We start from the raw sequence: 14,173 nt of genomic DNA, 5'->3' as shown, positions 1-14,173 counted from the left end.
TTACCTGAGCATTCCCAATGACTACCACAGTAGCATATAGAGAATGTGTAATAAATTTTGAATTCCGAATTAAAATGAGACCCAAGGAAATCAACAACTTGTCAATCAACCTTTAAATAACCAGGAGTTAGTGCTTAAAAGGAACTATAAATGGAAAAATCACACACACACACACACACACACACACACTGTGAGGCTATCAAATGCCATTAAACAATTTTATGAAAAATAACAACAAAGGATGCCTCTAACTCCCAAGTTGCTATGACAGGTTTTAGAATTGATGTTATGTGACACAAAGCTACGTAAGATATTTTCAGGATTTTTTCAGTTTCATACCACAGTTTCATTTGGCATGAGAAAGTGGTCAACTAGAACTAAGGACATTTAGGGGAAGGTTAACAGCGAGACGTTCCTGATAACTGGGAAGAAGCTGTGTTGTAATTGAGAGGATGAATACTGGACTTAGAGTGGGAAGACAGATGTTACGTACTGACTCCATCATTGCTTGGTGTATATGTGACCTGGCACCAATTTCTCCCTTAGTATTACTTTTCCAACCTGTAAAAATGGGATAAGAATGCTTACCTTACCTTCCTGAGATGGCTGATAAGCATGATACGACAAAAATTAACATAGAAATATTCACAGTTGGCGTAAAAGAATCCTGAAATTGTTGGCCAAATTTCTCCTTTAATCTCCCCCCTACCCTCCTACACCCTTACGCACAACAAAGAGAGATTGTTTGTTGTTGAAAAAAGACAAGGTTTATGTCTACACACACACACACATACACACACGCACACACACACACACACACACACACACACACACTGCAAAGGAAAGGAAGGAGGAAAAAGATGGGAGAGAAAAGCAATGTGTGGCTGGTTGAGAAGTTTAGGAGGAACTGTGGAGAGAGCATCTAGATCATCAGCAGGAGGTGGTGCAAATGGATAAAGAGCATTGTTACAGGTACTAGTAAGGACTGTGTATTTTGGTCCCTTTTATAATTTTCAAGAAATGTGAGTAAAGGCTTTGAGCTACTTTGAAAAAATGTTTAATGACTTGACTTTGTTCCTTTGACCACACACATAAATTATTGGACCATGAGGGTCCAGACTTTATAAGGGCATAAAAAATATTAAGTGAGATTATGTATTTGAAATATCTCTTTAAACTGTTAAGTGCTATACAAATACTTAACAGTATTATTACTGTCCCCAGGACATAAGTGTTTATAAGGAAGAGAGGACCTCTTCTGTCTACAAAGGCTTAGGGTTTTTCGACCTGTATCCATGAGCTCTGCCAGTACAATACTTCTATTAAAGATTATTTTACTTACAGTTGAACATTTAAGAATACTTTAATAATTATTAGAATCATCTGAGTTGACTGCATGTTTTATTTTTTGTCTTGCCTATGATACTACATGAATCTCAATGACAGACACCAAGATTTCTTGAATCAATGATCAACTTTTTATTAATCACTAGTGCATGGCATTAAAAAATAGATACAATTCTTGATCTTAAGCAATTATTATTATTATTATGATGATGATGATTATTATGTTTAAGCCATTATAAACTAATAAAAGAGAATGTCACTTTACGGAACAGATTCATAAATGTACTTCTAGGTATTTAGGAGAAAGGCAAAGCAATGAGCGCTGGAGTAGTCTCTAAGGAGGAGGTAAAATCTCAGCTAGAACTCAAAAGATGGATGGTATTTGAATTCTTGGAAAGAAGAAAGTGCAGTTCAGGTAGCAAGGGCACTAGAAACAAAGACATGATAACATAGGGATTAAGCAGGATTTCTTCTTATGAGGGAGAAAATGTGTCTCACTCAATGGAGAATGCATGTTGGACAATAACGTTGAGCAAGCAGAGTTCAACCTTAAAACTTGGGCGGAGATTATTAGGTATTTATGGTAGGAATTAAAAAGTCAGAGGTGTCTGGGTGACTCAGTCAGTTGAGCATTCAACTCTTAGCTTCGGCTCAGGTCATGATCTCACAGTTGTGAGATCAATCCCTGAATCAGGATCTGCACTGACAGCGCGGATTCTCTCTCTCCCTTTCTCTCTGCCCCTCCCTGACTCATTCTCTCTCTCTCTTTCTCTCAAAATAAATAATAAAAAATGGAATTACAAAGTCATTAAAGAATTTTCATTGAAGGGAACCACAGAGAAGGAGGCCAAATATCGAATACTGTGACTAACCCAGTGTGACACCCTAGTTTAGTGTGGTGCCAGAGGAACAAGGAAGGGGCTGCTTTCTATTGACCTAGACAATGTGGAAAGTGGAATAGATATTGGTTGACTGACAATGTAACTATTTATAAACGTTCATAATCAGCTTGTTACATTTTAGGCTTAACAACAGTCTGCTGTTACTCAGTTTATGACTTACATTTGACAAACTGCTCCACAAATCATCATTTTTGGCATTTCCATAACTGAACTTCTTTAAGTAGTGAATAATTCCTTCCTGGAATTTCTCCTTACTCAGAAGATCCTTGAGAATATTTGCAATACAAGCTCCCTGAAAGAAAGAAAGAAAGAAAGAAAAGAAAGAAAGAAAGGAAAGGAAGGAAAGGAGGAAGGAAGGAAAGAAGGGAGGGAGGGAGGAAGGAAGGGAGGAAAACAAAATAAGAAGATAAAGAAAAAAAGTAGTATGATGTATTTTTAAAGAAAGCTTAAATTTTATGGAACATGTGTAATGTCTGAAAAATGAACATCAAATAAAAAAGTATAACTAGTGGCAGTAACCTGGAAGCAGTAACTTCAACTGCTGGTTTCATGACTCTCATTCTATTTCTCCTAAAAGCAGAGCTTCCACTTGCCCACAGCAATTACTACCTTCTCATAGGAAACTGCATTAAACATTTCCTGTATTTAAATAGGAGTTTCTGCCTGATTGGAGATAGGAAAGGATGAATTTCATGAATCTTGTCCAATCACTCCAAAACAAACACCCAAAAAAGCATCATCCTAAATAGGGAAGAAAATTTTGTCACTTTCAATTTGAAACTTTCAAAGCAACAGAAAACACAATAGGCTCAGTACGATATTCTTAGAAGTATTCAACCAATATTCCTTACAATTGATTTTAAGTTTCTTTCCCCTTACATATTCCCCTTTTATCAGTTCTCTACTTCATAAAAGTGTAAATATAACACTCCTTCAGACATTATTTGAACGTTTACCATGTACCAAACCCTTGGATACAAAAATAAAATGGTTCCTATTTAGTGAAACACTTGCTATATGTCAGGACCTTACATTCATCATTTTTGATCCTTTCAACACCCTGCAAAGTAGATGCATTATGTGTGTTTTACAAGTGAGAATATATGAATATTTGGGATTTCACCAAGGATTCAAAACATAGCAGATAAGAAGATACTCTGAATCCATATCTGTCTATACTATACTGGGCCAAATGCCTATCCCAAAGAGCTAATTAACCATCACAAACCAACTTGGTATGTAGTGTTTAGACTTTTTATGCCTAAGGAAAAAGACATGTTTGAAAACAACCTTTTCATAAATTTTGGGGAAGTGAATAGGCCTTTTGAAAATTCTGGAGGAGTGTGCCCAAATTATGCTTAATTTTCAGGTTATATGCCAAGAACTCTGCACAGGCTCTGTAGCCATGGGCACTCTCTTGTCCTATATCATTGGATATGGACAGTGACATTCTTTCCTCTTACCCCACATACTCAGCTGTATATTTGTGCTATTTCAGTTTTCTGTCCATAGATTTTTTTGGGTGAGGGATTTATGTTATGGGCTGAACTGTATGTAAGGTATGACATACAAAATTGTAAACATATAAATTATAGCTTTGGATATGTAGCATTAAGTGAGATGAGTTCCACGTATGTTGCAAAACCTTCATTGAATCAAATATCATTCCATCATTTCATTGTAACCAGGTTGCCAAACCACTAGGAGGCAAGGACTCAATGTTATTAGAAATTAAACAAATATAAATATTACTAACTGTAGCAAAAAATGCAATGGGTGGTAACTTACTTCTTTCAGTAGTTAAGGCCTTTCCTCTCTGTTACTCTTTTCACTCTGTACAGCTTCCTTGTACTGATTTCTGTGCCTTCTCTTCTCACCACCACATTTTTGCTTCTTGCTTCACTTTTCTTTCTTTTGTGTCCTTATTGCCCCCCAACTCTCCAGCTTCCATTTTATCTTCCCAACATTTCCTGGCTATTAGATTTAATATTAAGGAAGAAAATAAAACATTTTGTGGGGTAGTTTTTATTTCTTACACACCTATTACAATCTCACTTCATCCTTGATTTATGGGCTTTGGGGAAATATAAGCCAAAATATCTTTGGCAAAGTCACCTCATTACATTAAGTAGCAGGTACTTAAGAGAATCATAAGATTTTGTTTAGGACTCTCAGATTGTTACACAGTATTACTGATGAGGACATTTAGTTGTTAACTTTTGCTCTGACTTCCCTCCAGGGATTAACTTGGACACTAAAGTGAATAAAGTTCTGAGATTTTAAATATATATAAATAAAATTAAAAGGATGCCATAAAGAAATCTAAATAGAAATTTACCCTTGACCTATATTTGATCTGTAACACCAGTTTTAAGTGTTACTACTTTTTCATGTACTTTTATATTTTATTTAGCCTATATGCACAATACTGTCCATCTAGTTTATCTGTTTTAGAATTGCAATCTCCAGAAGGATAGGAAATTAAACAAAAGGATTCCAAGATTCAGAAGAGCCTTCTTAAAATTATAGAACAGAATGTAGCTTCTAGAAACTGTTTAAGTTCTATTTCTTTTCAGATAACCCTCAGATCATTTTACAGGTGGGCACTGATCTTCCTGAAGTCATCTGTGAGAAGGGATGGGAGGTGTTTTCTTAATTTGAGAATTGATGAGTAAGAGAAATACAAGTTGAGCTGATTATGGTAACTTTACCAGTTAATAAGAGTGGTTTATTCATTCACTCATTCAATAAATATCTTTAGAGAACCTACTACATTATTTGGCAACATGCCATATGTTAGAAATATAAAGATGTATATAATATATCTTCTGCCTCAATACAAATGATGGAGGTCAATGGTTAGACAGATAAAGGCAATCAAGCATTATGGCGCTATGATCAGTGTCTGTACAAGGGATAGAGAAGATTCCAGGAGTTAAAAATCAGTTCTGCTTGGAGAGTGTGTAAGTTAGTTAGGAAATGACTCATTTCCTGAGTCTTGCAAGGGGTCTTCAGGTATGTTGCAAGTAATGTGTACTCTAGGCAGATCAAGCAGCAAAAGAAAAAGCATAAAGGATCAACACAACCTAGCATGTTTAGGAAATGGCAGGTGGTCTGGGATGGCTAACACTTAGGGTATTGACAAGAGATGAGGCTGGAAAGGTGGAGAAGGGCTTCATCTTGGGGGCTTTATATGCCATGCTATGGACCCCTGACTCACTCAGTTGGCATTGGGAGTCTTTGTCAGAGTAAATGATCATATGGAGATCAACTGGGATACAAAATAGTCAAGACAAAAATTCCAATGCTGTCTGCTGCTTCAGCCCTAGACTCTGTGTCTCCGTGAAACAGAAGTTATTAAAGGAAGGCCTAGGGGAGCCTCAGAGATAGAGTTCTCCAACCACTCCTCTATGAACATTCAGTAGAAAAATTAGAAATCCCCAGATTCAGTCAAGTGCTTTAGAGCTGCCAGTGATTACTGATCAAAACCCCTAAGATGGGCCAGTGGGGAAATTCTAAACCAGAATAAGCCACACATATGTTCTTAAAGTACAATGCTGAGCACGGCTCCTATGTAATTGGATTTTTAGTTTGCTGTTTAAATAAAATCCAACTTATCATTATAATAATGATAAAGGATAAAGTTAAAAATTAATAAGATATTACTAGCTTCTATAATAAAATGATATTTGTCTACTAGGTGAGAGACAATTTGGGGGCCCTTAATAATTCACTGTGCTACTAGGGACTTTCAGAAATGAATAGAGTGGAAATAGTCTCTGATATCTATATAGCTAGTTTTATAGTTTCATATTTGTATCTAATACAGTGTTGATAGATGGGCCTTGGAAAGTTTAGCCTGCAAGAAATTGTAGCAGTAGCAGAGATCACTGTTGTCATCATTAATAACTAACACTGACTGATGGTCTGCTATATGGCAGGTACAGACACTTACCTGTAATTCTTAACAACAGTTCCAAGAAGCAGGAACTACTATTAATTTAATTTTATAGATGAAGACACTGAAATTTAGAAAGTTGAGTAATGTCTAGGGTAGTGTCTAGGGTCAGCACCCTATGAGTACTTGGATGTGAAGTACTTCTTTGTGGCCATACAATGACATGTTCAAACTGAGGGGGTTTGATTTTGCCCTAGATTGGAATGCCATGGTACTAAGGAGAAATATTTTTAATAGAAATTTCTATTTGTAGAGTTTCTAATTCTGTGCCCCATATATCGGCTTAGTCCCTACCTTCTTTAGTAAAAGATATTTGAAGGCTTTGTCATGAAGAGTTTTAGAGGACACAGTGGCCACTTCTCTTGTGACAACACTCCTTTGTGAGTCTCATAGTCTAGAGATTGAGAACTCTGCTATTTGACATATATGTTTGGTTTGAGAGTCTTCAAAGTCCCCTCTAAAGGTAAAATGATATAATTTTATGTTGTTTCAGGAAGACAGCTGGTGTCTGAAACAATGCTTTTTTTGGCCTGATAGTAAAAGAATGTCATGAGTGTTAGGTACCTGGTGTGCTAGTTCATGGGCTATGACTTTGGTGACCCACAGTCTATCAGAAACAGAAGAGGTCTTGGGATCAAAGAGCAGTGATGTTTTTTGATATGTGATGAGGCCCCAATTTTCCATGGCTCCAGATTCAAAGTCAGGAATGGCAACTAGATCTAAGAAATAAGAACAACCATATTTGATCATTATGGCTTCTGCACCAGAAATGGAATTTGCTTTCTCCTCAAATACATTGTGATCCTTTAATGTATAAGCAGACTTTCTGAAAACTTTAAGACCATCGTAACATTGACATGGTATCTTGTACTTGCACGGAAAATAATCAGTACCCATTATTAAGCAGCATTAATTCTATCAATATGGTTTTGGTTGTAGCTGAAGTAACCTATTGACATGTGCTAAATTCTGAAAATACCTTGGGTGCATTACTGCTAAGAAAATGATTTATTTAAAAACACTCGTATTTTATATTAAGACTAGTTAAAAACTTTGAAAGGTATCAAATAATTTCCAATATGTTTGAGATTCATCAAGACATATAATGAACTCATTTCTATAAAAGAGACATAGGATTGTAATTTCAGGAAAATGTGTTTTAAAAGCAATCTCTATGGCCAGTATTTTAATTGGTATTTCAAGAACATATAGCCTCTATTTGCTGTTAATAGAGCAAATGTCCTTCCAAGGCAGTAGAGGAAGAAAGCTGTGGTTATCAATTATTTCTGACCTCAATTTCCTTTTCAACATTGATATTTCCTCTACTTTTTTTTTAAGTTTATTTTTTATTTATTTTAAGAGAGATAGAGCATGCGTGCCAGCGGGGAAGGGGCAGAGAGCGAGGGAGAGACATAAGTGTAGAGCTTGAACTAACGAATTGTGAGATCATGATCTGAGCCAAAATCAAGAGTTGAACACTTAACCAACTGAGCCACCCAGGTACCCTGATGTTTCCTGTACTTCTTAACGAAGTCTTGAGGAAATAAAGTCAAATTTAATCATCTTTAAGCAACTCAGGTATAATGTATATTAATTTATATTATATCTGTGTATGTGTACATGTATATCATTTGGCATCAGTTTCATGTAGGTCAGAAAAAGTACCTTTCTGGGGCGCCTGGGTGGCGCAGTCGGTTAAGCGCCCGGCTTCAGCCAGGTCACGATCTCGCGGTCCGTGAGTTCGAGCCCCGCGTCAGGCTCTGGGCTGATGGCTCAGAGCCTGGAGCCTGTTTCCGATTCTGTGTCTCCCTCTCTCTCTGCCCCTCCCCTGTTCATGCTCTGTCTCTCTCTGTCCCAAAAATAAATAAACGTTGAAAAAAAAATTTTTAAAAAAAAGAAAAAGTACTGTTTGATTAAAAAGAAAGGTACTTAAAAAAAATTTTTTTTTCAACGTTTATTTATTTTTGGGACAGAGAGAGACAGAGCATGAACAGGGGAGGGGCAGAGAGAGAGGGAGACACAGAATCGGAAACAGGCTCCAGGCTCTGAGCCATCAGCCCAGAGCCTGACGCGGGGCTCGAACTCACGGACCGCGAGATCGTGACCTGGCTGAAGCCGGGCGCTTAACCGACTGCGCCACCCAGGCGCCCCAGAAAGGTACTTTTTTTAAAGTTTGAAATAAACCAAGTCACTTGGCTTGTAATTATATTGTCTGGAATTAATACAGGTTAATACTAGTGGATGGAAACAAATATTTCTAAGACAATCAAAAACAGATCAGCACCAGTAAAGATTAGTATTCATTAGCACTTCAAATGTGAAATAATTCCTTTTGTAAATTGCACTGATGATTTTATATTGGATTACTTCCCATAGTCATTAGAGATACTTATATCTAGTTTGATTTTTCCTAAACTACATGCTTCTTTTCAGTTATTTTTTAAATGCATTTCATATAATTTTCAAGGCTACATTTTTCAAGAACAGTGTAAGATTGTTGATGGTTGTTATCATATCTTTCCTTGACTTTTGATATAAGGACAGTAATAGATTACAGGTAAATTTAGTATATCTGTATATAGCACCTGCACTGTAATAATGCAGTGAGACTCAGGAACTAGAGGAATAAACTCTTGGAGGTGGCTTTTTATGGTCCTTTTACCTCCTCTAAGAAAAAACTGCACAGGGGCGCCTGGGTGGCTCAGTCAATTAAGCATCTGACTTCGGCTCAGGTCATGATCTCACAGTTCTTGAGTTCAAGCCCTGCATCAGGATCTGTGCTGACAACTCAGAGCCTGGAGCCTGCTTTGGATTCTGTGTCTCCCTCTCTCTCTCTGCCCCCCCCCCCCTCATGCTCTGTCTGTCTTCCTCTCTCTCAAAAATAAATAAACTTTAAAAAAAAAAGAAAAAAGAAAAAACTGCACAGAGTTTGGAGTAAAAGGGAGCAAAGACATAGTAAGGAGTATGCTTTAATGTCCCCATGGGAAAAAGAAAAAGTTTTGTCACTGTCAGAAATTCTAAAAACTGATCTACATATGTTATAAAACTTAAGTCATGGTTTGATACGTTCTGCAACATTATTAAAATCATAACTTCTATTTTTTTAAGATAGAAAATTAATCCAAGATAGACTATGTGTATCTTCCTATATAAAGATCTACTACTAGCACATTCAAATTATCTATTTCCTCCAAGTGTTTTTTTTTTTTTAACCTGTGTCACATTCTTATCTTCCAAACGCAAATGCACTATAAACAGCTGGAGAGACAATTTTCAGCAGTTTACATAAATCTTTGGCAACTCTGAAGAAGGTTACTGGTGGGGACGCCTGAGTGGCTCAGTCAGTTGAGCATCTGACTTCGGCTCAGGTCACGATCTCATACTCATGAGTTCGAGCTCTGCGTCGGGCTCTGTGCTGGCAGCTCAGAGTCTGGAGCCTGCTTTGGATTCTGTCTCTCTTTCTCTCTGCCCCTCTCCCACTTGTGCGCTCTCTCTCTCTCTCTCTCTCTCTCAAAATAAATAAACATAATAAAAAATGTTTAAAAAGGTTACTGGTGTTATACAAATATGGTACAGAAAAAAGTTTTGTGCTCTGAAAAATTCATCCAGTTATTATTTTTTATGTTTATTTATTTGTTTGTTTGTTTACTTATTTATTTATTTATGTATGTATTTTTGAGAAAGTGAGAGAGAAAGCTGGGAGGGGCAGTGAGAGAGGGAGAGAGAAATCCCAAGCAGGCACCGTGCTGTCAGCACAGTGCCCGCCATGGGGCTCCATCTCACCAATGAACCATGAGATCATGACCTGAGACAAAACCAAGGTAGTCTGCTTAACCAGCTGAGCCACCTAGGTGCCCCTGGAAAATTCATCCAGTTAAATCTAATATGCTATGCAGCTATTTTAATTTTTTTTTAATGTTTATTTATTTTTGAGAGCGAGCACAAGTGGGAGAGGGCCAGAGAGAGAGGGAGATACAGAATCCAAAGCAGGCTCCAGGCTCTGAGCTGTCACCACAGAGCCTGATGTGGGGCTCAAACTATGAACAGTGAGATCATGACTTGAGCCTAAGTTGGATGCCTAACCGAGTGAGCCCCTCAGACACCCCCAATGCAGCTATTTTAACAGGAACCTGATAAAAGAATAAAAAAAGATTCACACTAGTTGAACTCATAAATTATTTTCTACAGTCAAGAACCATCTTTGAGGTATAAATTATTGTTTCCTGGGCTAACCGAACCCCTTCAGTAACTCATTTAAATCATATATACAGAAAGAAATCAAAGCAAGGTCTATAAGCAAAAGTAAAGACAATGACATGGAATTTGAACCTACCCAGTTTGGGGAGTGGATAGTTGATACCAAAGTAATGTTCGTAAAAATCAAGGAGCTTTAATGATGCTTCCAAGGCATAATGTTTTTTACTCCATTTGCCTGCGGATGTGTAGACAGACACCTGGAAATGTTGATCAGAAGTAGTTTTTGAATGTCACAAATCCTTAGCACGATTCCGTTCCTAACAGCCCTCACTCAAAGAAAGGTTGGCTGCATTTTTTGTTTGTTTTTATTATTCCAGTGCCTGAATATTTTTTTTCTTTTTCTTTTTCTTTATTTAATTTATTTTTTAAATTTACATCCAAGTTAGTTAGCATATAGTGCAACAATGATTTCAGGAGTAGATTCCTTAATTCCCCTTACCCATTTAGTCCATCCTTCTTCCCTCAACCCCTCCAGCAACCCTCTGTTTGTTCTCCATATTTAAGAGTCTCTTATGTTTTGTCCCCCTCCCTGTTTTTATATTATTTTTGTTTCCCTTCCCTTATGTTCATCTGTTTTGTATCTTAAAGTCCTCATATGAGTGAAGTCATATATTTGTCTTTCTCTGACTGACTTACTGTCTAGTTCCAACCACATAGTTGCAAATGGCAAGATTTCATTCTTTTTGGTTGCCGAGTAATACTCCATTGTATAGATATACCACATCTTCTTTATTCATTCATCCATTGATTGACATTTGGGCTCTTTCCACACTTAGGCTATTGTGGATAACGCTACTATAAACATTGGGGTGCATGTGCCCCTTCGAAACAGCGTGTGTATCCCTTGGATAAATACCTAGGAGAGCAATTGCTGGGTCATAGGGTAGTTCTATTTTTAATTTTTTGAGGAACCTCCATACTGTCTTCCTGAGTGGCTGTACCAGTTTGCATTCTCACCAGCATTGCAATAGAGACCCTCTTTTTCTGCATCCTGGCCAACATCTGTTGTTGCCTGAGTTGTTAATGTTAGCCATTCTGACAGGTGTGAGGTGGTATTTCATGGTGGTTTTGATTTGTATTCCCCTAATGATGAGTGACATTGAGCATTTTTTCATGTGTCGGTTGGCCATCTGGATGGTAGACTGCATTTTAAAGAAATTATTGTGATACAATTAAGCATGCTATTAATAGGCAATAAGATGTTCCAAAAAGTGTTACAGCAAAAGTCGGTCTTAAAAATAATAAAAAACCTTGTGTCTCCTGTTATAATCCATTCCCTATGTACTTATCTTTAAATTTCAAGCTTTATTAACAAATCATATCATGAGATCCCACTTTAGCTCATCACTATCACGCATTCTAGTACTTCAGTGCTAGCCTTCCAGAGTTATGACTACCAGCACAAGTCAAATAAAATATAGGTCTATAAGGTGGAAAGCCTTCAAAAAGTTACTGGATCCACCTCCCCATCTAGTTTACTTTAAACTCAAAAATGCCCAAATATGTTCATTGACTCCCCCAAAGTAAATAGTTATTAAGTGGAAAAATTAAAATTATATTCCACTTTTATTGGGTTTCAAGTATGGCGCCACTTTCATTTCATGATCTGCTTTCACGCTCTGAATTACCTAAAGTCCGTTGGAACTTTTATAGGAAGGATGTATTTATAGTTACCATTTTTTGGTGCCTTATCAGACACAGTGCTAAATGTGTACATGTGAAATCTAATTTAATCCTCTCAGCAACCTTATGAAAAGATGGAAACACATGGAAATTAAGTAACTTGCTCCAAGTTACCCATGTAGAAAATTGTAGAGCTGGGATGTGAAACCTAGGAAGCTGAATGGAACTTGCCCTCTTGAAGTAAACTGCCATCTGAACTCTCATATATCTATATCTATGCACACCTGTATCTGTGTGCAGAGACGCTGTGTTATGTATGGAGATGCATCGCTCATAATATACATCTACACATCTGTAGTTATAATATGTGTATAAATTGAAATAGCCATTTTATAGATGTTTTTCATAGGCATATTTCATGGTTCTTTGAATGTTTTTATGTCTACATTTGGTGCCTCAAGGTAAGGAGATGATGATGATGATGATGGCAATGATGATGATGATGGTGATCATGATGGCTCTACCGATGTTTGCAAAACTCTTTTAAGATAATCGTTGGATATTATAAATTTGTGAAAATAATGAAGACTGTAAAAAGTATGAATTCTTCCTCTCATTAAGGAAAAAAGTTATAGAAAACAATTTAAAACAATGTGAATGTCTTAAAATAAGATGATTAAAATTTTTTTGGTACTTCCATGCAGTATAATACTAAGTAATTATTAATGTAGTCTTATAGAAAAATATTTAATAGCTTTCAATTGTTATGGCATACTAAGGTGAAAATGGAGTTAAATAATCTTAAACATTATTTTGTAAATCATAGGTATATTCAACTACTGTATACACTCTTGTATACTGACATACATACAGAAAATATTTGGAAGTCTTACACTAATATTAACAGTAATTATATCTTGATCATGGGATTATGAGTAACTTATTTATTTTTTTCCTATCTCTATTTTGTGAAACAAGCATAATATTTTGATAATAAGGGAGAAAGCTTAAGAAAGTAAAGAAAAACTCATTGCTGTCAGGACAGTGTATAAAATTAGAACTCAGTCTTACCTTGACCCCTGACGAGGTTGTGCCACTCACAGAGTTGAAATCACAAACTATGTAGGCTATAAGATATGTCCTCATTTTTACCGTAGTTTCAAAATGATCTTCTAAGAGGCCTCCTTTAGTTCAATCATCTTAACTTACATGAACGGGGAAAAAATAGTATTTGTAAACCAGAGTATTTTACAATGTCTATGACTTAAGCCAGGTAACTTAGAGGAAGGTCCTGATGCTTTGAAGGATACTTGATGCCATTATAGGAGATCAGTGGGCCATCATACTATTCTCTGACCACTCTTCCCTTTATTTCTTTTATCATTGGACTTCCTTGAAGACACAATGTACTACTTTTGGGATCCGAAAATAATGCCAAATCTTACTTTGTTGCTTGAAAAAATAAAAACATTGTTGATGTTTCTACTTCCTTGAAAGGCAGTCCAACACCAGCATAAATTCAAGTTCTGCACTGCTAAGCAAAAATATCAAAGAATGTCTCCTTGCCCTTTGTTTGTTGTATGATAAATAAATCACTGTTGCAGAAGGAAATGGGAAACAAAACTGAGTGACATACTTTTCATTATCTTTTAATCCTCTTATTATTTATGTGTGAGGTAGGTGTTATTTCACAGGTGAGGAAACAGAGTCTCCAAAATGTTAACCGAATTGCCCAAGATCACAACGGCTAGTTCCACAGCAAGACCAAGATGTGGATGTGACCGTGTGACTCCGAAGACATTGCTCATTCTTTCACTTGCTGTGTGACAGCTTGAGTCATAGTCTTATTTTATCTTTGCTTCATTGATTCAGCAATGAAAGCAGGCAGGCCAAGGAGGTCATTAGTAATTTAAGCTTCTGCCTATCTACAGAGGAAGTAAGAAGTTTTAAGCCTACAGACTGGTCAGCCACATCTATCAAATTCACTGAGTAATTACCAAATTCTATCTTTATTTTCTCCGGATGGCTTGTCCCAGAGATGGTCTCCACCATGGTACAATGACCCAAAATATGGAATGGATACAGG

At 36.7% G+C, this 14,173-nt stretch overlaps 1 pseudogene; it reads right to left on the bottom strand.

Annotated features, from left to right (window-relative positions):
• The window catches only part of LOC125164490 (endoplasmic reticulum aminopeptidase 2-like), a 68,222-nt pseudogene that overhangs the window by 17,304 nt on the left and 36,745 nt on the right, over window positions 1-14,173 (bottom strand).

The sequence above is a fragment of the Prionailurus viverrinus genome, chromosome A1 (assembly GCF_022837055.1).
Source record: "Prionailurus viverrinus isolate Anna chromosome A1, UM_Priviv_1.0, whole genome shotgun sequence".
Classification (NCBI taxonomy): domain Eukaryota; kingdom Metazoa; phylum Chordata; class Mammalia; order Carnivora; family Felidae; genus Prionailurus; species Prionailurus viverrinus.
This window is presented reverse-complemented; position numbering and strand designations above follow the sequence as displayed.